The 25,415-nt window shown below is 42.5% G+C and overlaps 1 protein-coding gene across 7 annotated transcripts in view; it reads right to left on the minus strand.

The window, feature by feature from the left end:
• The window catches only part of palmda (palmdelphin a), a 157,036-nt gene extending 131,766 nt beyond the window's left edge, over positions 1-25,270 (minus strand). For all 7 annotated transcript variants that reach the window (XR_004574894.1, XR_003781622.2, XR_003781624.2 and 4 more), the window contains exon 1: positions 25,143-25,270. The gene's annotated coding sequence lies outside the window, so the exon portion shown is untranslated. The remainder of the gene's footprint in view (positions 1-25,142) is intronic.
• Between the last annotated feature and the right edge of the window lie 145 nt (positions 25,271-25,415).

The following is a 25,415-nucleotide window of genomic DNA, read 5'->3' on the forward strand; positions in this document are numbered from 1 at the left end:
CGCTTTACTGAAATGTTAGACTTTGATTACAACCACCAGTAAAACACAATTGCGAAGTAATTGAGTTAAAAAAATAAGCAGAGTTGTAGTAAACTCCAATCCTCTTAATTTCACTGTTCATTCCCAGCAAACACGTTATGTAACCACGACCAACCGTGACATAGTGGATTAGTAATGTCATGACATTACCTCCTTACAAAATTGTGGCAACGTTGTCTGAAGGTAATTGCATGACCACATCTTCCTCACCTGCTCAGGACGTCTCAGAAATGTAATTAAATGACGTACTGACAATGTAAAAACTTACGGACCAGTTTAGTAACAATCGCACGTAACTACCACTGAAAGTGAAACTCCTATTTTTGTTGCTACAGCGTACCGCAGATTCTCACGTTTTAACAAATTTTCTCTACCCGAATTGAAACGCTGAATATTCAGCAGATTCTTAAACCAACAATACTGCAAATGCCGACCTCTTCAAAGCCTACATTACCAGAAAAGCCAAAGGATGGTGAGCATGACTATTGTGCAATGGACGTAACTTTGCAATCATAGCGGGAACGCAGACTAGACTCGTCGCCGCCAACTCCAAGTAAGACTTTAAAAGAGTGGTCATCCCCAAGCTTCAAATAACGATATTTTGGAAGCAATTTTGGAGTTGGGTAAACATGTGACTGGAATTGAGTCGCAGTTAGGAGACATCAAAGAACAATACCGACAAAACACAGCCATGATTGTTAGTTTAACCAAGACCGTGCAGTTCAACTCGGAAGAACTAAAGGAGGTTAAAAAGAAAGTGGTGGAAGTGGAGCGGGCTAATAGCCATTTACTGGAGGAAAATAAAGAATTGAACAAGAAAGTGATGGAACAGAAACGATATAGCATGAGACCATTTCTTCGAGTGAGGGGAGTAAAGGAGAAGAAAGATGAGAGCGACCATCAGCGACCATCATTCCCATACTGAAGAAAATTGCCCCAGAATATGCAACGGACATGAAGCAGATGTGGATGTTGTTCATAGACTTGGCAAACGAGAGGATAATCGCACCAGGCAAGTCATAAACTTGTTTGCATTGAGATATGTGAAGGATGAAGTATGGCTGAAAACCAAAGACTCGCCAATATGCAGGATGGAAGGTATCAGTTTTGCGGAGATGTTACCCAAAGAGTATTTGGAGGCACGAGAGCGTTTGTGGCCGTTGGTTGACCAAGCAAGAAAGGCGGGGAAGCGAGCCTTTTTCCGGGGGCCCTACGCGGACATCGATGGACGTCGTGTTAAGGACAATTGACTACAAACTTCTTCAGGATAATATAATTTTGGGCTGACTTTTTCAGGATGATATAATTTCGGGCTGGAAAGTGGCCCCTTTTCCGGGGTCCATACGTGTACTTTGATGGATGTTGTAGTGAGGACAACGGGCTACAATCTTCTTCAGTTAAGTCTTAGAAGGTGGAGATTTAATGAGCGGTTTGAGAGCTCTAACATGTAGCATTTTCTTTCTAGTAGCATAGTATCAATTATCATTCATTCATTCATCTTCTTCCGCTTCATCCGGATCCGGGTTGCGGGGGCAGCAGTCCAAGCAGAGATGCCCAGACTTCCCTCTCCCCAGACACTTCCTCCATTTCTTCCGGGGGGACACCGAGGCGTTCCCAGGCCAGCTGGGAGACATAGTCCCTCCAGCGTGTCCTAGGTCTTCCCCGGGGTCTCCTCCCGGTGGGACGGGACCGGAACACCTTCCCAGGAAGGCGTTCCGGAGGCATCCGAAACAGATGCCCAAGCCACCTCAGCTGACCCCTCTCGATGTGGAGGAGCAGCGGCTCTACTCCGAGCTCCTCCTGGGTGACCGAGCTTCTCACCCTATCTCTAAGGGATCGCCCAGCCACCCTGTGGAGAAAGCTCATTTCGGCCGCCTGTATCCGGGATCTTGTCCTTTCGGTCATGACCCAAAGCTCATGACCATAGGTGAGAGTAGGAACGTAGATTGACCGGTAAATCAAGAGCTTCGCCTTACGGCTCAGCTCTTTCTTCACCATGACAGACCGATACATGGACCGCATTACTGCAGAAGCTGCACCGATCCGTCTGTCAATCTCCCGTTCCATCCTTCCCTCACTCGTGAACAAGACCCCTAGATACTTAATCTCCTCCACTTGAGGCAAGCACTCTTCACCAACCTGAAGGGGGCAAGCCACCCTTTTCCGACTGAGGACCATGGCCTCGGATTTGGAGGTACTGATTCTCATCCCCACCGCTTCACACTCGGCTGCAAACCGTCCCAGCGCATGCTGAAGGTCCTGGTTTGAAGGGGCCAACACGACAACATCATCCGCAAAGAGCAAAGACGAAATCGTGTGGTCCCCAAACCTGACACCCTCCGGCCCCTGGCTGCGCCTAGAAATTCTGTCCATAAAAATTATAAACAGAACCGGTGACAAAGGGCAGCCCTGCCGGAGTCCAACATGCACTGGGAACAAGTCTGACTTACTGCCGGCAATGCGGACCAAGCTCCTACATCGGTCGTATAGGGACCTGACAGCCCTTAGCAAAGGACCCAGGACCCCATATTCCCGAAGCACCCTCCACAGGACGCCGCGAGGGACACAGTCGAATGCCTTCTCCAAATCCACAAAACACATGTGGACTGGTTGGGCAAACTCCCATGAACCCTCCAACACCCCGTAGAGGGTATAGAGCTGGTCCAGTGTTCCACGGATGAAAACCACACTGTTCCTCCTGAATCCAAGGTTCTACTATCGGCCGTATTCTCCTCTCCAGAACCCTGGCATAGACTTTCCCGGGGAGGCTGAGAAGTGTGATCCCCCTATAGTTGGAACACACCCTCCGGTCCCCCTTTTTAAAAAGAGGGACCACCACCCCGGTCTGCCATCCCAGAGGCACTGTCCCCGACCGCCACGCGATGTTGCACAGGCGTGTCAACCAAGAGAGCCCCACAACATCCAGAGACTTGAGGTACTCAGGGCGGATCTCATCCACCCCCGGTGCCTTGCCACCGAGGAGTTTCTTGACCACCTCAGTGACTTCAGCCCGGGTTATGGACGAGTCCACCTCTGAGTCCTCATCCTCTGCTTCCTCAATGGAAGACGTGACAGCGGGATTGAGGAGATCCTCGAAGTACTCCTTCCACCACCCGACGACATCCCCAGTTGAGGTCAACAGCTGCCCACCTCTACTGTAAACAGCGTTGGTAGGGCACTGTTTCCCTCTCCTGAGGCGCCGGACGGTTTGCCAGAATCTCTTCGAGACCAGCCGATAGTCCTTCTCCATGGCCTCACCGAACTCCTCCCAGGCCCGAGTTTTTGCCTCCAAAACCACCCAGGCTGCAGTCCGCTTGGCCTGTCGGTACCCGTCAGCCGCCTCAGGAGTCCCACAAGCCAACCAGGCCTGATAGGACTCCTTCTTCAGCTTGACGGCATCCCTTACTTCCGGTGTCCACCACCGGGTTCGGGGATTGCCGCCTCGAGAGGCACCAGAGACCTTAGGGCCACAGCTACGAGCGGCCGCTTCGACAATGGCGGTGGAGAACATGGTCCACTCGGACTCAATATCTCCAGCCTCCCTCGGGATCCAGTCGAAGCTCTGCCGGAGGTGGGAGTTAAAGATCTCTCTGACAGGAGACTCGGCCAGACGTTCCCAGCAGACCCTTACAGTACGCTTGGGCCTGCCGAGTCTGTCCAGCTTCCTCCCCCGCCATCGGATCCAACTCACCACCAGGTGGTGATCAGTTGACAGCTCCGCCCCTCTCTTCACCCGAGTGTCCAAGACATACGGCCGCAGGTCAGATGAAACGACAACAAAGTTGATCATCGACCTGCGGCCTAGGGTGTCCTGGTGCCATGTGCACTGAAGGACACCCTTATGATTGAACACTGTGACTAGCACAGAAGTCCAATAACTGAACACCGCTCGGGTTCAGATCAGGGTGGCCGTTCTTCCCAATCACACCCCTCCAGGTGTCACTGTCGTTGAAGTCCCCCAGTAGAACGATAGAGTCCCCAGTCGGAGCACTTTCCAGCACCCCTCCCAGAGACTCCAAGAAGGTCGGGTACTCTGCACTGCCGTTCGGCCCGTAGGCACAAACAACAGTGAGAGACCTATCCCCGACCCGTAGGCGCAGGGAAACGACCCTCTCGTTCACCGGGGTAAACTCCAACACATGGCGGCAGAGCTGGGGAGCTATAAGCAAACCCATACCAGCCCGCCGCCTCTCACCATGGGCAACTCCAGAGTGGTGAAGAGTCCATCCTCTCTCAAGGAGTGTGGTTCCAGAGCCCAAGCCGTGCGTAGAGTCGGAACCTTCTAGTCGGAACCTTTCAACGTCACGCACGATCTCAGGCTCCTTCCCCGCCAGCGAGGTGACGTTCCACGTCCCGAGAGCTAGTTTCCGTGACCAGGGATCGGGTTGTCTAGGCCCCCGCCTTCGACTGCCGCCCAATCCTCTCTGCACCGACCCCTTATGGCCCCTCCTGTGGGTGGTGAGCCCACGGGAAAGTGGCCCCACGTCGCTCGTTCGGGCTAAGCCCGGCCGGGCCCCATGGGGAAAGGCCCGGCCACCAGGCGCTTGCGTACGAGCCCCAACCCCGGGCCTGGCTCCAGGGTGGGGCCCCGGCTGCGCCATACCGGGCGACGTCACGTGACGTATCACGTGACGTATCAATTATCGTATAACATTATTTTATTTTTCCTTCCTTCTTTGTCTTGTTAGTTCATGCTTAATGCCAACATTTCTTTTGGTTCTTTAAATGTTAGGGGCTTGAAAGAACTTGTTAAACGAAAAGCATTGTTTTTATTTTGTAAAGGGCAAAAATCTCATTGTTTTTTTTTACAAGAAACTCATTCCTCAGAAGCTGATGCATCGTTCTGGTTGAATCAATGGGGCGAAAAAATTCTGTTCAGTCATGGTTCTTCAAGATCCGGAGGAGTAGCGATTTGCTTCAATAACTTTCCAGGAGAAGTTATCACACATCAGACTGACAAAGAAGGTCATTGGTTGATATTTTACAGACTATATTTTATTTGGAGGAGATTGGAACATGACTCCAAATGAGTGGCTTGATAGGTGGCCAGCTAGAGTTGGAAAACCTCAATATAATATCCTAATTAATAACTTTATGGCTGATAATAATATTAGTGACATTTGGAGAAAAATAAATCCAGGAATAACAGGTTTTTCATGGTTTAGACCATATGGAAGCTGTAAATCTAGGATTGATTATTGGTTGGGTACTGATAGTATAATGAGTCATGTTACAAAGATAACTGTCAAATGCACCTTTATCAGATCACTGTTTCATAGAACTAGTCTTAGAACCTACAAATAAATTGACATATACGAAAGGCTTTTGGAAATGTAATGCCAAATTATTAAATAATGAAAAATATTGCAGTAAAATCCGAGAAACAATTTCTGAAATTCAAAATGATGACGCGATTATTGGTCATATTAATAAATGGGAATTCATCAAATTCCGAATTAGAGAAGTAAGTATTCAGTTTAGTAAAGTTCTAGTTAAAAAAATAAAGAGTTGGAAAGCAAATTATTACAAGAAATACATGCTGTAGCAACACCAATTTAACCTCTGAAGAAAAAAGCAGACTAGTTGAGTTGCAGAACAAGTTAGATCAACATTATCTTGACAAAGCACAGGGAGCGTTTGAGATCGCACAGTGAGATCGAGAGCAAGGTGGATTGAATCAAGTGAAAAGAACTCCTCGTATTTTTTCAATCTAGAACAAAGCAGACAACAAAAAAATTGCATCTCTAGTCTTTTAGTAAATGGTGTGGAAAGGAAAGATTCTAAAATCATAGAAAATGAAGTCTACATGTTTTATTCTAAATTATATTCTTCTCAGTTCTCGAAAGTAGAGTGTAATAATCTCTTTCAAAATCTTAGTCCACTAATCCCCCAGATTGATTTATCTTTTAAAAAGATCTGTGACTCTGAACTTAGAATTGATGAACTGGACGCAGTTCTTAAGAAAATGTCTTCAAATAAATCCCCGGGTTCACAGTTAATTTTTATAAAAATTTTTGGGAAGATTTGAGAATTATATTATTTGAAGCGTTAAAAGAAATTATAGTTAGGAAATAATTGATGACTAGCATGAAACAGGGTGTAATTACTCTGATTCCAAAGGTGGGGAAAGACAAACGGCAATTAGACAATTTAAGATCGATTACATTATTAAATACAGACTATAAAATATTTTCAGGATCCATTGCATCTAGACTTAAAAAAAGGATAGCAGACATAATAAGTGAGACACAGTCGGGTTTTATAAAAGGAAGAGTCATTCATAATAATTGAAGACTTGTTATGGATTTATTAGACTATAGTGATTTAATTGATGATGATGGTTTCATACTCTTCCTTGATTTTTATAAGGCCTTTGACTCTGTTGAGCATGAATTTATTTTAAAAACACTTCATTATTTTGGTTTTGGCAACAAATTCATAGATACTATACATATACTTTATTCCGATATAAATAGCTGTGTGTCTTTGGGACACGGAACTTGTAAAAGATTGAATATTGGTAGAGGAATAAGGCAAGGGTGTGGAAGCTCTCCCTTGTTGTTTATAATGGTTGCAGAAATTCTGTCTATTTTAATTAATAACAGTGTAATTGAAGGTCTGAATTTGATGGGCAAACAAATAATTATAAGTCAGTTGGCTGACGAAACAACTTTGTTTCTTAAAAATGAGTTCCAAATTCCCATAGCATTACAAGCTATCAAGATTTTTGCAAAAGCCTCCGGACTTCAGTTAAATTTAAATAAATGTGAATTATTGCCATTAAAAGACCAATCCATGCAATCATTATATAACATAAAGGTAAAAAAAGAAGTCAAATATTTGGGTATTGTGGTGACTAAAGACAAAACAATCTCTGAAAAACGAAACATAGAAGACAATGTTGATAATTGTAAAACATATCTAAATAGATGGCTACAAAGAGATCTCTCAATTTTTGGCAGAATATTGTTAAATAAAATGGATAGTTTATCTAGATTAATATATCCAGCTTACTCTCTTCCAATAGCACCCCAAATAGTTAGAACTATCAACAAACTAAATTTCAATTTCATATGGCGGAATAAATGTAATTATCTAGCCAAGCAGGATTTAATTATAACTTACGAGGATGGAGGTGGTAATGCAATAGATTTTGATTGTATGAATGGTATGTTGAAAATTAGATGGTTGAAAAACTATATTCAAAATCAAAATTCATTGTGGTCTTACATTTTTGAAAAAGTAGGCGGCATTGATTTTCTTCTAAAATGTGATTTTGATTTTAAGAAACTTCCTATTAAACTGTCAGATTTTCATCAACAGGTCCTTCTGTATTGGAAACTAATATACAAGCATAATTTCACACCACACAATACACCTATTTGGAATAATAGGTATATTTTACTAAATAGAAAGTCTACTTTTATTCCAGAATGGTTCTCTAAAGGTGTGGATGTGGAAGGAAATGTTTTACAACATGTTGAATTCTGTGACAAATTTCAAATTAGATGTACCCAAAAGAAGTTTAAACAGATTGTGAAAGCTCTCCCAGTATCACTTGTAGCTATGATTAGGCAGGATATAATATACTCAAAAATCATTACAACCTTAAGACAACTTTGTATTAATGATATTAATTTTCAGAATTACAAATGTAACAACAAGTTCATAAGAAGCTGTTTACTTAACTGCCAAACAAGCTCTCTCAAAAGAGATTTTATTCTCAAAGACTTTGGTAAGGAGACAATGAGAAAGATTAGATGTAAATATTTTAAATTCCCTGTCCCACCAAAGATGAAAGAAATGCAGTTTAAAATTATAAATAGGATTTATCCAACTAATGATTTCCTAAAACAGAGATTTAAAATGGAGGTAGGAAACTGTAGCTTTTGTGATAATGAACCCGAAGATTTGGATAATCTTTTCTGTTTGTGTGAAGTTGTACAAAGGTTTTGGCTGGACCTGGTACAATTGCTTGTATCCAAAGTATTTCAGATAATGAATCTAACAATTAATTATATAGAATTTGGTATTTTTCGCAATGATCATAATGATTTTGGGATTAACAATGTAATTCTGTTAAGTAAACATTTCATACATAAATGTCGTTTTTTTAAGATAAAGCCTAACATTACTTATTGGAGGAATGAGCTGAAACTTTATTATTGATTAATAACAGGAATGCAGTGAAACTGGCTTCTTTTATAAACATTCTTGTTGAATAATTGCCCTTTTGGTTTGATTTATTTATTTATTTATTTTGAATATGTAAAAGATTTTATTTTCTATCATGCCCCATGTTCTTCTGTTCTTTTATGTATATATCTCTAAGATATGCACTGTAGGTTCGTAGCAAGATTTTCCATTGTACCTGATTTGTTTGTATTTGTTTTGCTAATTTAAAAAAATAAATAAAATTATAAAAAACTTCTGATGTGTTAAACTATATTCATGGTTTTTTACTTCAGTTTAAGATAATTCTGGTTTAGTCGTGTCTGTGTACTCTACTCTACTCTGGTTAGCCCAATAGCTGTTATAGTGATTGCGTTTCAGCCGCTTTCATAGTTTTTGATGTAATTTATGTTAACCTTTCAAAGTACAGCAAGGTACTTTCGGTTTTTCTAATCTAGCAATTTTCCAATTTAGACATTTTCTTATTTAGTCCTGTAGCCTACACAGTATACATTGCTAACAACTGCAGGTAGAGCAAGTTTTCTGCACAGTAAGGTACCTGGCTAACATCTGCTTATCTCGTTAAGCCGACATAATTTCTGGAGCACTGTCATAATTTCTGGACAAGGAATCTCAGTAAGCTTATTTAACTTATTTACAAAGCAGATAGCTATCTTATCTATCTGATAAATTAGCTAAAATCACAAATAGCATTAACTCTGTAGATCAAGCCAACTAGAGTTAGCAAGCCACAGTACTGTAAGTGCACTACTGTAGCTAGCTTGATTGACTGGTTGTTTTTTTCCCTGCCGTTTTAAGGTGTTTTTGCGGATTCCCATTAGATAAAATGGCGCTGAAGGGCCCAAATTTGCAGGGCACCAAATGACCGATCTTCACGTAAGTGTATATTTGGCATCTATGGACAAAGGCCATCAAATGCCAATGTAAGCCAGGACAGTAAGTTAAAAAAAATGGCCGCTATTGACCAATAACCATGTGCAAGGGTGTGGTTTTGCACATTTATGGCACACAACTACTACAAGGATAATTATATTATAATTCTCCTTTGCCATCTTTATATGTTGACAAAGATGATAGGACAAAAATGACAGCAACATTTTTATCAACCGTATGTTGGTGCTATTGAGGTTTTCCACATATGCTAGTTCACCACGCTCACCTTATGGAGCATATTTGCAATTGGGATCCATTAACCTTCCCATTATGTTTTTTCGGCTACTCCTATGGCACCAAATGACCAATATTCACGTAATTTTGTAATTGGCATCTATGGACGAAGGTCTTTAAAATCTATAGAAAACAGACATGGTTGCTATTGTCCAAAAGTCTGCATACCCTTAGTTCTTAATACTGTGTATTTTCCCCTTTAGCATCAATGACAGCGTGCAGTTTTTTTTTAATAGTGGTCTGGGAGGCCCAGAATTCTTGCAGGTGGTATAGCAGCCCATTCGTCTTGACAAAAAGCTTCCAGGTCATGCAAAGTCTTTGGTCGTCTTGCATGAACTGCACAATTGAGATCTCCTGAGAGTGGCTCGATGATATTAAGGTCAGGAGACTGTGATGGCCACTCCAGAACCTTCACCTTTTTCTGCTGTAACCACTGGAGGGTCAACTTGGCCTTGTGCTTAGGGTCATTGTCGTGTTGGAAAGTCCAAGAGAATCTCATGCACAGCTTTCATGCAATAGAATGCAAATTGACTGTCAGTATTTTCTGATAACATCAGATGCATCTATCTTGCCATAAATTTTCACAAGATTCAACGTGCATTTAGAGCTCACTGATAGGAAATGGACACAACACAGATGTGCTGACTAACTCTGAACAAAGGACCATAGATAGGACATGTTGCCTGTTACTGATGGGCCCCACACATCCTGTCAATAGATTCTGTACATACCTCCTGCTAGGAGTTGCCCATGTGACTGTCATAGGCTCTATGGATAGGCCCATTGACCAAAGGTTGGAACATACCATACAAGGGTCTTTTGTAGGATAAACCTTTGTTATTGGAGGGTATTTGACTGTGTGATGGTTGTGACCAATGGCCACCTCCTATGTATCCTGGCATAAAAGACTGTGTTGCCTCTCTAAAAGATCAAGTCAACTAAATCAGCATGAGTATCCAGATTAACACATCTGGAACAACAAGAAGACCTAGAAATTATGCTTTTTAGGCAATGGACACATAAGATTTATGTTGACACTGAAAAGTATGTGCTTTAGTCCTTGAAATACCAGAGGAGAAGTAAAATCTTCCCTGTTGTGATGGGAAGTACTTACTTGACTGAATAGTAAGTGTATTACAAGACCTAATGTAGGCCACTCTTATATAAGTGTGAAACCTTCGTTATTCACCTCGAAGTCCTTGCTAGTCGGATAGTAGGTTGACACGTGTGTATTAATAATTTAAATTAAGAAACGGGGAAGAAAAAGAAAATGAACTCTTTAAACAATGTGATAAACCTGAAGACTGCAGGCCCACACTTTGTAATCGAGAAAATAGCTGATGGCATCAAAAAGAGTTTGAAAATAGATGACTCTCGCCAAGACAGAATTCAAAAATATGCCATTGTTCCTGAATAATTTTTTTTTTATTTTTTTTAAATATACAGAAAATATGGGAAGAAATTCAAAGAATGCCTGATGAATTACAAAAAACACATTGGTCGTTGATTGTGTTATCAGAAATTCCTCAAAGATGGTCTTGATCTTTGAAGGAGAAAGAATGTGTTCGGGCATCGGCTGAACAAATGGCTGAACTGGACAAGTTGAAAAAAGGACTTGAGAAAGAATGTGTTCGGGCGTCAGCTGAACAAATGGCTGAACTGGACAAGTTGAAAAAAGGACTTGAAAAGTTGAAAAAGGAACTGGAAACGGTGAAAGCAGGAACAACATCTAAAGACACTCAAAGCCTATTGAAAATGAAACCAGGATCATGTCACTATTGTGGAATCATTGGACATTGGCAGGATGGTGAAAAAGACAGGATGCATGAGACATTCTGCCCACATGCCAAGCAACAGCAAGGAAATATCTCCTATGTATGGAATTCAGGAATCAAAGACAGAGGATTTCCTGGTGATACCTGGAACAGACGTGAACTTATAATAATTTATTAAGAGTTTTAAATGTTTCCAAAAATGTATCGTACCTAAATATTGAGTAGAGCTGGAACTTATCAAGAAAATCTGATCACTTCCCTTGATAATATTCAAGTGAATATTAATTTGGTATAGATCATGTTTAAATAGGTATTCAAGGAATAGCCTGTTTTGTTGTGCTTTGTCATGTTCACCATGTAAATTTAAATCAAACTTATTGCGTTGATGATAATGTTTAAAACCGTAAGGCCTCAAGGAAGGTCTCTAATCTTTAACGTTAAGGAGACACGCTGTGTCCCATGAGGACTGAATATGAATTCAAAACAGCCATAGGCCTTTACAAAGGGTTTCCACCAAGTTGGAATGTGTGTTTTCTCTCTCTCTCTCTCTCTCTCTCTCTCATATCACAGGACGACTGGTGAGAGTACACAGAGGGTAATACTTTTTTGAAGTTAAGTAAAACACATGTCTTTCCAAGTGCACTGAATTTGATTCTAATATATGTTATAATTTGGTTTTTGAAAAAAGATTTAGATTAGTCTTGTGAAATTATGACAAAAAGGGAGAAAACAGCCAAACGCGAGTTTATCTCCTACAATAAAATTTAATATTTTATTTTGAAGGCTAAATTGGCTTTGGTTAATTAGGAACATTTTCATTTGTTAGTTTTTTGTGTTTCTCGTACAACTAAGATTACATTTGTGTTTTATAGAACAGGTTAGATACTAAAAAGTTGACTGACTAAAATAGTCTCACCCTTGGTTCAGAGAGCAGCAGAGGGGGGAGGAGTGCTTGAGCCAACCCCCCCACACATTGCCCTGGGGTAGCAAGAGTAACATAGGTTTACTTGGGGGGTCATGTCAGTTTTTAGTTTCGTTTTTAGAAAGAATAACATATGTTGCTACAAACAGCCTGAGAAACCTAAATTTCATATACATTTTAAGTAATGCATTTGGCCTTTATTTATGGCTAACCGTAAGTGGGAAAAGCCAAGGGCTCCAGGAAGGGGGCCAGACCCCTAGGATGACCCCAAACAACCTCTCCCTTTAAATCAGGGTAGCCTATAACTAAGGGTTAAAGTGGAGTGTTCAGACTGGTCTCAGCTGTTATAATTTCCTCAACACAAGCATATTCAGTTTTGGGATAATCAAACATTAAGTAAAGGTTAGACACATTTTCCACTCAATAGCTTTAACATTGAAATGTATGATTTTGAAACCAACTGCAGTGAGGGTAGAGACCAAAATTAATCCTCCATTGTTGATAATTGTCATTTTGATGTCAATAGAACCATGGACGTGGTCAAATATAAGTTGTGATTTAGTGTTTGGCTGACTGTCACTATTTGGAATATAAATTAATCAAAATTGGCGAATTTGACTTAAATGTAGAAGGTTAATCAAGACATTGTTTGTCACAAGGTAGTTTGGTCATTGCCTGTAAAATGCTAAATTTGGGTGCTGTGGATATGCTAATGCAGTAGGTACACCACTGGAACTTGGGCTGGAGTTTTTCTCCTACTATTTAGTTGCGCAGCTTATCCCCTAGTGGGTAAACCAATTTAGTTAGGCATGTGCCAAGAAACATCAGGATATTATAAATTGAAAGTGTCAATAGTACGTTCATTTGAGTTGTGTTGTGTTACGGTCAGGATATGTTGTTGTTAGTATGATGTTGATGCAAGACTCATGATATGGACAAGGGGGGACTTTTTATTGTTTAAAGGGTTTATTAGGAATTAAGTGTGCATTTCATTAATATGTCATGTTAGGTCTGTTTCTGTTGGACACAGGATAGACTGATAGTAGCCTGGGACTTGATGTGTATGGTAAAGATTGATCATGATGGTCACTACAATTGCAATGCCATACAGTGCTGTCAGGGCAAGCTGTGTCCATTGCATTTTGTTTTCATTTCATTTAAGGAATAATAAAATCTCATAGGCCAGATAATCCTTTTTATTATATTTCTTTATTGTTTTTTAACTGAAGTGTTTAGATCTTTTCAGTTCATTATAGGAATTGGATTGTACTTTTATGTTGCTAGTTTTATCACCATGTGATGATTATTTTCACTCCAAATTACAGTGTGCCAGAAGCTGTGAGGCATGTCAAGGTGTTGTCGGGCATATTGCAACCAGGCTTTTTTGTGGCATTGGCGCAGTAAAGACTTATTTCTGGCAACTCGACCACGCAGCTCAGTATCGTCGTATTGTGCTCCTTGAAACAACCACACTGTCTTGCTCAAAATTGATGCTCAAAATTAAATTCACTGTAGTTAGTGATTCAAATGTACAAGTTAATTTGTGGGAAAAAGATTGAGAAGATTAATTGAAATAAGTATATTTTTATATAACATTACGTGACGTGTCAGGTTTCCATAACGTGACGTGTCGTCTGCCAAAATGCTGTTCATTACGGCGATAATGATTGTGACTGACTTGGCCTGCTATACAAGTTCACACCATCCGAATGAAATGTCTATTGCATTTGGACGACGCACAATTTTACAGCATCCAAATTAAATGCCTATTGAATTTGGACGACACACAACTTTACACCATCCAAATATAAAGTTGATTGAATTTGGATGATGCACACAATGCAAATGAAATGCATATATACACTTTTATATTTTTAATAATGTAATTATACATTTAATTATTTTATTATGGTTTGCTTGTCTGCGCAATCCAAATTAAATATAAGGGTGGGACCTTTAGTTAAATTAAAGTGTTTCAACTCCATTACGTCCGTGCACACTAAAAACACTTTGTGAGCTTAGAATTATAAGGTTCCATCTGCGTTCAATATGATTTAGAGATATTGAGCATGAAATATTTCATATCCCTGTTAGCAAAGATTTTACGTGGGATATTTATTTTTTATAGCTTAACAAGGCCATCACCCTAGTTGTACTTAGGGTAAGTCATATCAAAATCCTGGGACAATTGGAAATCGTCTTTTTTGGAATAGTTCAAATGCAGATGGATCCTTATAATTCTGAAAGCTCTGATCCTGTTCAGAAATTAGAAGGTTCCATCTCACCATCACAATATACACTCACCTAAAGGATTATTAGGAACACCTGTTCAATTTCTCATTAATTCAATTATCTAATCAATCACATGGCAGTTGCTTCAATGCATTTAGGGGTGTGGTCCTGGTCAAAACAATCTCCTGAACTCCAAACTGAATGTCAGAATGGGAAAGAAAGGTGATTTAAGCAATTTTGAGCGTGGCATGGTTGTTGGTGCCAGAAGGGCCGGTCTGAGTATTTCACAATCTGCTCAGTTACTGGGATTTTCACACACAACCATTTCTAGGGTTTACAAAGAATGGTGTGAAAAGGGAAAAACATCCGGTATGCGGCAGTCCTGTGTGCGAAAATGCCTTGTTGATGCTAGAGGTCAGAGGAGAATGGGCCGACTGATTCAAGCTGATAGAAGAGCAACTTTGACTGAAATAACCACTCGTTACAACCAAGGTATGCAGCAAAGCATTTGTGAAGCCACAACACGCACAACCTTGAGGCAGATGGGCTACAACAGCAGAAGACCCCACCGGGTACCACTCATCTCCACAACAAATAGGAAAAAGAGGCTACAATTTGCACAAGCTCACCAAAATTGGACAGTTGAAGACTGGAAGAATGTTGCCTGGTCTGATGAGTCTCGAATTCTGTTGAGACATTCAGATGGTGGAGTCAGAATTTGGCGTAAACAGAATGAGAACATGGATCCATCATGCCTTGTTACCACTGTGCAGGCTGGTGGTGGTGTTGTAATGGTGTGGGGGATGTTTTCTTGGCACACTTTAGGCCCCTTAGTGCCAATTGGGCATCGTTTAAATGCCACAGCCTACCTGAGCATTGTTTCTGACTATGTCCATCCCTTTATGACCACCATGTACCCATCCTCTGATGGTTACTTCCAGCAGGATAATGCACCATGTCACAAAGCTCGAATAATTTCAGTGAACATGACAATGAGTTCACTGTACTGAAATGGCCCCCACAGTCACCAGATCTCAACCCAATAGAGCATCTTTGGGATGTGGTGGAACGGGAGCTTCGTGCCCTGGATGTGCATCCCACAAATCTCCATCAACTGCAAGATGCTATCCTATCAATATGGGCCAACATTATTAAAGAATGCTTTCAGCACCTTGTTGAATCAATGCCACATAGAATTAAGGCAGTTCTGAAGGCGAAAGGGGGTCAAACACAGTATTAGTATGGTGTTCCTAATAATACTTTAGGTGAGTGTATATTCAACATGTCAATTCATATGCAGTTAGGCAATACCATCAAGTTTGAAACACCTTAAACATTAAGCATGTCTTAATTTTTTTACTCTATATAAAACTATCATTATTATAACTTTTCATTTTAGCAACAGGGGCTCAAATTTACATTTGAGCCTCTGATGTAATCGTCAACAGGAGGCTTAGTATACTGTATACTGTATGGACACTGACCAAACAAAATCTGGGCCACAGCAGCAGAAAGTACTTAATGGTATTGATAGTTTTTGTAACAAGACAAAATGTCTTGGAAGTCTGTGTCTTTCATTTGAATGCACTGCAGCTTTTGGTGTTTCTGCCTGTAACGTTTCTTAGGTAGGAAGCAGAGGCAAGTGCAATCAACAATAATTTAATGGAAAATAGTCCAAAACAAAGACTTGTCAAGCTTAGAAACGGCACATGAAACAATAATCCACAAACAGTCCTTGAACAACACTGGCTAAATACCATACTAACAAGGCAACTGGAAACACCTGTTCACAGTGCTCTGGTGCTGATAGCACAGAGATAGGTAGAGGACTTGTAGCTTGACTATAACACAGGACAGGACTGAATGTAATAAGAGCAATAACAACAAAACATAACTAGTACTCCGGGGAGGATGAACGGTAGACAGAGGGGATGGCAGGGGTGGTCGTTACATCACCCCCTCTCCAAGGAGCGGCTCCAGCCGCGGAGGAGGGCAGAGTGCGAGGACGACCACGCTGGCGAGGGCCAGGACGGTCGGGACGGCGACGGTGAAAGTCGTGGCACAAGGAAGGATCCAAGACGTCGCAGGCGGGCACCCAACTCCTCTCCTCTGGCCCGAACCCCTCCCAATCGACGAGATACTGCAGGCGCCCCGCACGCCTCCGGGAGTCCAGCAGGTCACGCACAGCATAAGCAGCCTCACCGTCGACATCCAAAGGAGCAGGGGGGTCTACGCCTCCCCCTGTTGCATCAAGAGGACCCCTTACCGCCGGCCTGAGCAGGGAAACATGGAAAACGGGAGAGAGTTTCATGTGTGCCGGGAGCTGTACCGCAAAGGAAACGTCATTCACCTGCCGCAGGATGGGGAACGGCCCAACGTAACGGGGAGACAACTTTCTGCATGGGGTGTGCAGTTTCATGTCCCTGGTGGAAATCCACACCCTGTCACCAGGCTGGAAGATAGGGGCGTCGCCCCGGCGACGGTCTGCATGTGATTTGAAGCGTCGGACAGCACGCTGGAGGCGTGTGTGGGCAGCGTTCCATAAAGCTTCAGCGCGCCTAAACCACTCATCGACAGCCGGGACCTGCTCAGAACTGCGGTGCCAGGGTGCCAATGCTGGTTGGTAACCAAGAACGCACTGGAAAGGTGTCAGGGCAGTGGAGGAGTGGCGAAGTGAGTTCTGGGCGATTTCAGCCCAGGGTAATACATCTGCCCAATCGCCTGGACAAGAGCTGCAGTATGACCTCAGGAATCGCCCTATTTCCTGGTTGGTCCGTTCCGATTGGCCGTTTGACTGTGGGTGATAACCAGATGTTAGATTGACGGCTACCCCCAGTTTTCCCATGAAAGATTTCCATACACGTGACGTAAATTGAGGACCTCTGTCTGTCACAATCTCTTCGGGCAATCCGTAGATACGGAACACATATGTGAACAATGCTTCCGCTGTTTGCATGGCTGTGGGCAATTTAGGAAATGGAACCAGTCTACAGGCCTTAGAAAAGCGGTCTACAATTACCAGGATGACTGTCGAACCCTTAGATACGGGGAGGTCAGTAATGAAGTCCACAGACAGGTGGGACCAGGGTCTCTGTGGGATAGGTAAGGGCTGCAGCTTACCGTAGGGTAGGTGTCTTGGTGTAGTGCTTTGGGCGCACACCGAACAGGAAGAGACATACTGGCGGACGTCCTGGGGCATCTGGGGCCACCAATATTTTGCCTGTAGCGTGCCCAAGGTGCGCGTAATGCCTGGGTGGCCTGTGGCAGGAGACGTGTGTGCCCAGACCAAAAGCTGATCTCTATAGGTCTCTGGAACATAGAGACGCCCCGGAGGGCAGTTAGGAGGTGGGGGGTGTCTCACCTGTTCCTGTTGTATTTCCGTATCCACCTCCCACTGGATGGGTGCGACGATGCGCGAGGGGGGTATCACTGGCGTCTCCACAACGTGCCTCTCCTCTCCGTCGTGCATGCGCGATAGCGCATCGGCCTTCCCATTTTTTGTGCCTGGTCGGTATGTGACTGTGAAATCGAAGCGGGTTAAGAAAAGAGCCCATCTAGCCTGTCTGGGATTCAACCGCCGGGCCTCCTTCAGATAGGCCAGGTTGCGATGATCTGTCCACACCTGGAACGGACATCGGGCCCCTTCCAGCCAGTGCCTCCAGTGTTTGAGAGCATCCACGATCGCTAGCAATTCTCTGTCTCCCACATCATAGTTTTGTTCCGCTTGGTTGAGTTTCCTGGAATAGAAGGCACAAGGGAACAACTTGGGTGGCGTGCCTTGTCTCTGTGAGAGGACGGCCCCGAGTCCTACTTCGGAGGCATCCGCCTCCACGATGAAAGGAAGATCTGGGTCCGGGTGTTTGAGTATCGGGACAGTGGCAAAGCGATCCTTCAGAGCGGTGAAGGCCGCCCTTGCCCTGTCATTCCACTTCAAGCGCGGCGAGTTCCCCTTTAACAGACTGGTGAGAGGATTAGCCACCGTGCTGAATGCTCTGATGAAGCGCCGGTAGTAATTAGCAAAACCCAGAAATCGTTGTAACCCTTTTATAGTAGTGGGTACCGGCCAGGTTCTTACCGCCTCCGTTTTGTCAACAGCCATGTCCAGCCCGGTGTCTGTCAGTTGGTAGCCCAGAAAGGCCACAGACGTTTTGTGGAAGAGGCACTTCTCCGCTTTCACATACAGATGATGGCGCAACAGCCGTTTCAGCACCTCTCGTACTTGCTGCACGTGGGAGTCATATGAGGGTGAGTAGATGAGTATATCATCGATGTACACTAGAACACATGAGCAGAGTAAATCCCTGAATATGTCGTTGACAAAAGCTTGGAACACAGAGGGAGCATTCGACAGACCATAGGGCATCACCATGTATTCATAATGACCCGAAGTGGTGCTGAAGGCTGTTTTCCACTCATCCCCCTTTCTGATCCTGATCAGATTGTACGCACTGCGTAGATCTAACTTAGTGAAGTACTTGGCACCGTGTAATCTTTCGATGGAAGATTGTATGAGAGGTAACGGATATTTGTACTTTACCGTGATGTTGTTAAGAGCGCGGTAATCTACACAAGGACGGAGCCCCCCATCCTTCTTCTTGACGAAGAAAAAGCTGGAAGAGACTGGTGAGGTGGAGGGCCTTATGTATCCCTGTGCTAGGGATTCGGCTACATACTTTTCCATGACCTCGGTTTCTGCTATGGAAAGGGGGTAGACATGGCTCCGTGGATACTCTGCGTCCTGGAGGAGGTCAATGGCACAGTCCCAGGTGCGGTGCGGAGGCAGATGTGAGGCCTTCTTCTTACTGAACACCTCTTGCAGGTCAGTGTATTCCGGTGGTACAACTTCCGATAAGACCACCGCTTCATCAGGACTCTCAATGGAAGTGGACTGTATAGACATGGGCACAGAAAGGCATCTAGAAGCACAGGCGGGTGACCATTGCGACACACATCTATCTTGCCAGGAGATGGTGGGGTTATGTTTCACCAACCAGGGCATACCCAGCACAACAGGATGGGTAGGAGATGGAATAATATACAACCTGAGCCGTTCTGTGTGATGGTCACCCAGTCTAATAGTCAATGGTGTGGTGCGCTCTGTGATCTTACCGCTGCCGATGGGTCTACCATCCACAGCCAATACCGGGATAGGGACAGACAAAGCTTCTAATGGCATGCTCCACGAGCGCACCAGGCCTTCATCAATAAAATTCCCTGCTGCCCCCGAATCTATTAAGGCCGCTATAGGACTCAAGGCGGGGTAGTCAATCAGGGCAACGTTAAAGGTAAGGATGTTTTTGGATAACGTGAGACCAGAGAGAGTGAGTCCTACCGTTGGGGGCGAGGAAGGAGAAGCCTTCTGAGAGCGCTGAGGACCGCGTAGATGATGGCATTGAGAGACCAGGTGTCCGCTTTCCCCGCAGTAAAGGCACAGACCCATAGTCAAGCGGCGTCTCCTCTCTCCTGGTGACAGGCGGGTTGAGTCCATCTCCATGGGCTCGTCGAAGGGGGGGGTGACTGGGGTTAGAGGAGTGCGGCCTGCAGGTTTCCGACGAGCACGTAACAGACGATCCAAACGGGTGGCCATTGCGATAAGCTGGTCCAGAGTGGCCTCGTCGTCCCTACACGCTAACTCCACTTTAACCTCGTCTCGTAGTCCGTCTCGGAACAGCGAAAGCAGGGCGGTGTCGTTCCAGCCGCTGGCTGATGATAGAGTGCGGAACTCTAGTGCATATTCCGCCGCCGTCCTGCTTCCCTGACGAATATGAAGGAGACGGTCGCCTCGCTCTCTGCCCACCGCTGGATGATCGAAAACCGCCTTGAAGAGCTCCACAAAGTCCCGATAGTTGTCGAGTTCGGGTCCTTCACCTTCCCATAGAGCGGTAGCCCACTCTAGAGCCTTGCCTGTCAACACTGAGACTACAGTAGCAACCCTGGCTCTATCTGATAGACGGGAGCTGGCGCAGTGCGTAAAGTACAGATCACAATGTAGGAGGAAGCTCCTACAACGCTCAGGGTGCCCATCATATCGTTCGGGTAGGGCCAGGTCGGCTCCGCTGTGACTACCAGTAGGCACAACGACAGGAGACTGGGAAGGAGAACTGAGTGAGCCGGTAGCACTGGTAGTGTCCATGCGTCGTAGCCTATGCAAAACCTCATCCATGGCTACCTCTAGGTTAGCCAGCTTGTCGTGGTGTTGACGCAACACCCTGTCTCTTTCTTCAAGAGCCCCAGAAAAATCCTCTTGTTGAGCTGCCTCCATATGGGTGGATTATTCTGTAACGTTTCTTAGGTAGGAAGCAGAGGCAAGTGCAATCAACAATAATTTAATGGAAAATAGTCCAAAACAAAGACTTGTCAAGCTTAGAAACGGCACATGAAACAATAATCCACAAACAGTCCTTGAACAACACTGGCTAAATACCATACTAACAAGGCAACTGGAAACACCTGTTCACAGTGCTCTGGTGCTGATAGCACAGAGATAGGTAGAGGACTTGTAGCTTGACTATAACACAGGACAGGACTGAATGTAATAAGAGCAATAACAACAAAACATAACTAGTACTCCGGGGAGGATGAACGGTAGACAGAGGGGATGGCAGGGGTGGTCGTTACACTGCCTCTACTTTTAGGGATACAAAACAATACAACAACACAGCTGAGCATCACAATATTATTTATTCTTATAATATTTTGTATTGTTAGTATTATGTTATTTTGATATATAGTTTTTTTGTGTAACCACACAAAATATTATCATTTAAGGTACTGCCTGAACATCCTTCTCTCTGTCTCAATTTCTACAGTTAGCTACTATAGCAAGTCTACTAAATGCTTTTTATAGCTGGCCGTTATTGATACATGGCCATAATGACTGCGCTCCTGAACACACAAAAGCTCTAAAAATGTGTTATCTAGTTAACTAACTAGTGAGCTGACGATATCATTAGCTAGTTAGTAAGCCAGCTAGCTGCACATCTAGTTGGTAGGTGGATAGCTAAGGCGATTAAAAGTTTACTTAGCTTGCTTACGTTAACTTGCCACTTCGCAACTTGATGAGCAGCTAGCTGGCTAGCTATATTCACCGTACCTAACCGGACTGTGTACATTTGCTAGCGAGTTAGGACCAGGTAACTAATGGAGGTTAGCTTGCAAGCTAGTGGATTAGCTATCTATTTTATCTATCAACTTTGCATACTATTAACAAACTGCAATATAACTAACTAATATGCTTCAACTTACGCTTCACTGATGCTATCTCATTTTAACAAATCATCAATAAAGGCATCCAATGTAATGGTTTTGTGAAATTTGCTAAACTATCCCAAATTAACCAACTAACACACCATCTAGCACAGCTAAACATAACATGGTTAAAAAGATGGATTTTGAATGGTCCTCCTGTATTCATTGATGCTTTTGATTGGATCAGAGATAGTACCTTATAACTCCAATTAGGTTTGACTTTTTGGAGATATAACTTTTTTATTTTGTGAATTATGGACACAAAAAACACCTTTTCAGAAAAACAACACCACACAGAGATAAACATCCAATAATCCAATATATGTAAATAACTCAATTTCAATGTCATATGGAAAATTGTAATTCTAAGCTCACCACTTGTTACTGGAAACGTGACACTCTAAACTAGCCGGAATTCTTACTGGTTGGTAGGTGATCAAATACTTATGTCATGCAATAAAATGCAAATTAATTATTTAAAAATCATACAATGTGATTTTCTGGATTTTTGTTTTAGATTCCGTCTCTCACAGTTGAAGTGTACCTATGATAAAAATTACAGATCTCTACACGCTTTGTAAGTAGGAAAACCTGCAAAATCGGTAGTGTATCAAATACTTGTTCTCCCTACTGTATATTACCAATTCTACAAGGGTATGCAAACTTTTGAGCACATCTGTAACTCTTTTGGGAACCTGGGATATAAGCTACCCAGCACTCTGTTATATTTAAAAGTGGTGTGTCTATCGACCAAAGGGATAGAAATTGATGCAAAGTGCTCCAGACCCAGATCCAGATGTGAGAATTCTTACAGAAAACAGGTCAGAGAAAGAAAGAAAAAAGCTCTTAAGTTTATCAGTGTATAAACATAATATCTGGATTGAACGGAGTGGAGACGGAGATGGTTGTTGACCTACGTAACTAAGGTAAAGGATATTTAAAAGCATTTGCAAATTTGCCAAGAAGAGGATGCATTTGCATATTGCCCCCATGTACTTTGAGGAAGATGGTGAACGAAGCAAAGAAGACTAGACCGAACACAGTCTGGGGGTTATCAAGTCTCTAAATCAACTGTTAGACAACACATCCAGCTCTTTGGAAGGTTGGCATGAAGAAAAGCCCTCAGTGAGCCCAACCCACTAATTGCAGCCCCTGATCGCCAAGCATTATTGAACCTGCAATTGAAATTGAACAATATTGTCCTGTTTGGTGACAAAAGGGGACAGCATATGAAAAAAGGTTCCTGATACCCACTAAAATATGGTAGGGGATTATTAATGCTTTGAGACTGTTTTGCTACTAGATGTCCAGAGGCTGTTTTAAGACTGGCATAATGAATTCCACTAAGTACCAGGATATTTTAGCCCAAAACCTGGTTGCCTTGGTCAGGAGATTGAGACTTTGTGATGGATGGACCTTTCAACAAGACAATGACCTCAAACATACATCAAAATCAACATAGAAATAGTTGTGGAACAACAAAATTTGCCTTAGGGTGGCCATCTCAATCATTGAACTGTGGTTTGAACTGAAGACAACTAATCCAAACCTAGGACTTTCAAGGATATTTAAATGTGTTGCATGGAAGGGTGATCCCAGAAAAAGTATGCGCCAAGCATTCTCAGACTAACTGCTCAGTGCTGTTATCCACTCCAGGGGAGGCTTTATGAAACATTGATTTTAGGGTTACCAATAGTTTTTAAACCTATGTTTTTCCAAAATATAGACTACTCACTGAAATGTTTAGTGTTTTAGAAATTGTGTTGAAATAAAAGTATGTCTCTGAATTTGATTTTCATGTGTCAATACTTCTTGAGTTGACTGTAGTTGACTTAATTAGTCAACGCCAAAAATGTTATCAATCAGATTCTTTAAAGTTGCCAGGACTTATCATAAGGTCATAACTTATCATAAGGCTCAGTATTTGCATACTGTTTATAATTATTTATTTTACAGTAGAAGACGTGTAGTAGACTATACACACTTGGAGCATAGTAGACTATATTGAAATAATTGAACCCCACTGTTAAATTCTGTCCAGTTTTGATCCATGAACAAAAGTTATGCAACCGGAAGTCAGGGGAGAGCCATCTTTATTCAGCTATGTTAACCTTCCTTCTTTAATTTTTCTCTCCTATTTCTCTCCAATGATTACAAAGTGAACACAGTCTTTTATGCCCCAGCACTACCCCTACAATATCTGTCTGTCTTCCAGTCACATATGTGTATTGTATATCCTAACCTTACATGGCCTAATAGTGTCCCCTTTTAAGTTTCTTGGCTCCACAGCTTATCAGGTTGTGTGGGGCCCCTCAGTAGTAGATACCAACTGCTTGCGATACGGTACCTCATATAGCATAAGATAACAAACCACTCCTCTAACAAAAGAATAGAACTAAAATACATGCGTATCATCAGGGCACCTGATATGTGCCAACTTACGGTCCATAGGTCTATTCATAGTCTATGACAGTCATATGGAAAACTCCTATCAGGAGGAATGGACAGGATGTGTGGAACCCATCAGAAATGGGGCATCACATTTCCTACCTAGTGTCCTTCGTACAGGGATCGTTAATACTCTCATACATTGTGTCAAGCTAAATTCATTTACTTTTCATGCCCAATATCTATCACCACCTAGCCAGGAAAATCACATATGTTTCCACTGCCATGGTGAAGAGTGCCAGCTATAAACTTTAATGGTCTGTTCCCCGCTCCAATCCTTCCTTAGGCATACTGACAGTTCTATTGGAAGGAAGTTTTCGCTAAGCTGCTTGCCCTAAGCTGATCACTGGTGGCTTAAATAGGCAGCAAATCTTCTGAGGCATCTGCTTCCACAACAATAACTGCATGGACACATCATTTTCAAAAGGGCAGTTGGATGATGGTCATGCAGTATAGAAAATTTATTAAGCAATGTCTACTTCATGCTTTGTTATTGTTGTATTTGTGTCTATTTCATTCCAATTTAAAATATGACTTATAAGATCTAATTCTAAGAATCTGTTGATATAGTCTACAAAGATTGAAAGACTATTAAGGTAATATTTCAAAGTACTCAACTGAAAACAAATGACACACAGTTATCAAACCACAGAAGAAAAATTGGTTAAGTAGGTAACAGTGCACAAATGTTGGACTGAGAAATTGTCAACAAAGAACATGGGTGAAAACAGTACCCAAAGTAAAAGGTCTAAAAGCTGACATTAAAACATGCTATAACACAATAGGCTGCAGAAGACACCAGACAGAACATGGTGAAAACTGAAGCAGTAAATTATTAATAGATAATTGTAGACTCAATAGAGCCCTCTCTAGTTGTTTTATATCGGAATGCAAATTTTTTTATTGAACATGAAATACTGAAATCATGTTGAAACCATTTAAATGTAAAATAAAAGGAAATAAAACTTGAATAATTAGTTACAAGACATGGTTAGTTATTAACAATTTTGAAACTATTCTCCGCAATGACAGCAGTTAGTGTGGAAGTTCCACTCATTCCAATATCTTACTAGATTGTATTGTTTTAATATGTTTTAGAAAAAAGCAGGGACACTCACCAAGTGCAGGATGTGAATTATTGGTCACAATACTTCAAAAATAGACAATGCCCAGTCAGAACGCTACAGTCATGTACAGTGTGGATGGCTTGACTGGACCCAGGGTCATGCATGAGTTGCAGCTTGCCTTCAACCAATAGCAACAGAGGAAATGTCGTAAGTAACATCTCTCAATGACTGGTGGGTTTTACAACCATAAACATTTAACTGAGAATGTTTTTTTCTGCAATCTACTCTGATGTTTCACCTTATCTGCAGTTCTACAAAGGACTG

This window comes from Esox lucius, chromosome 3, assembly GCF_011004845.1.
Source record: "Esox lucius isolate fEsoLuc1 chromosome 3, fEsoLuc1.pri, whole genome shotgun sequence".
Taxonomy (NCBI): domain Eukaryota; kingdom Metazoa; phylum Chordata; class Actinopteri; order Esociformes; family Esocidae; genus Esox; species Esox lucius.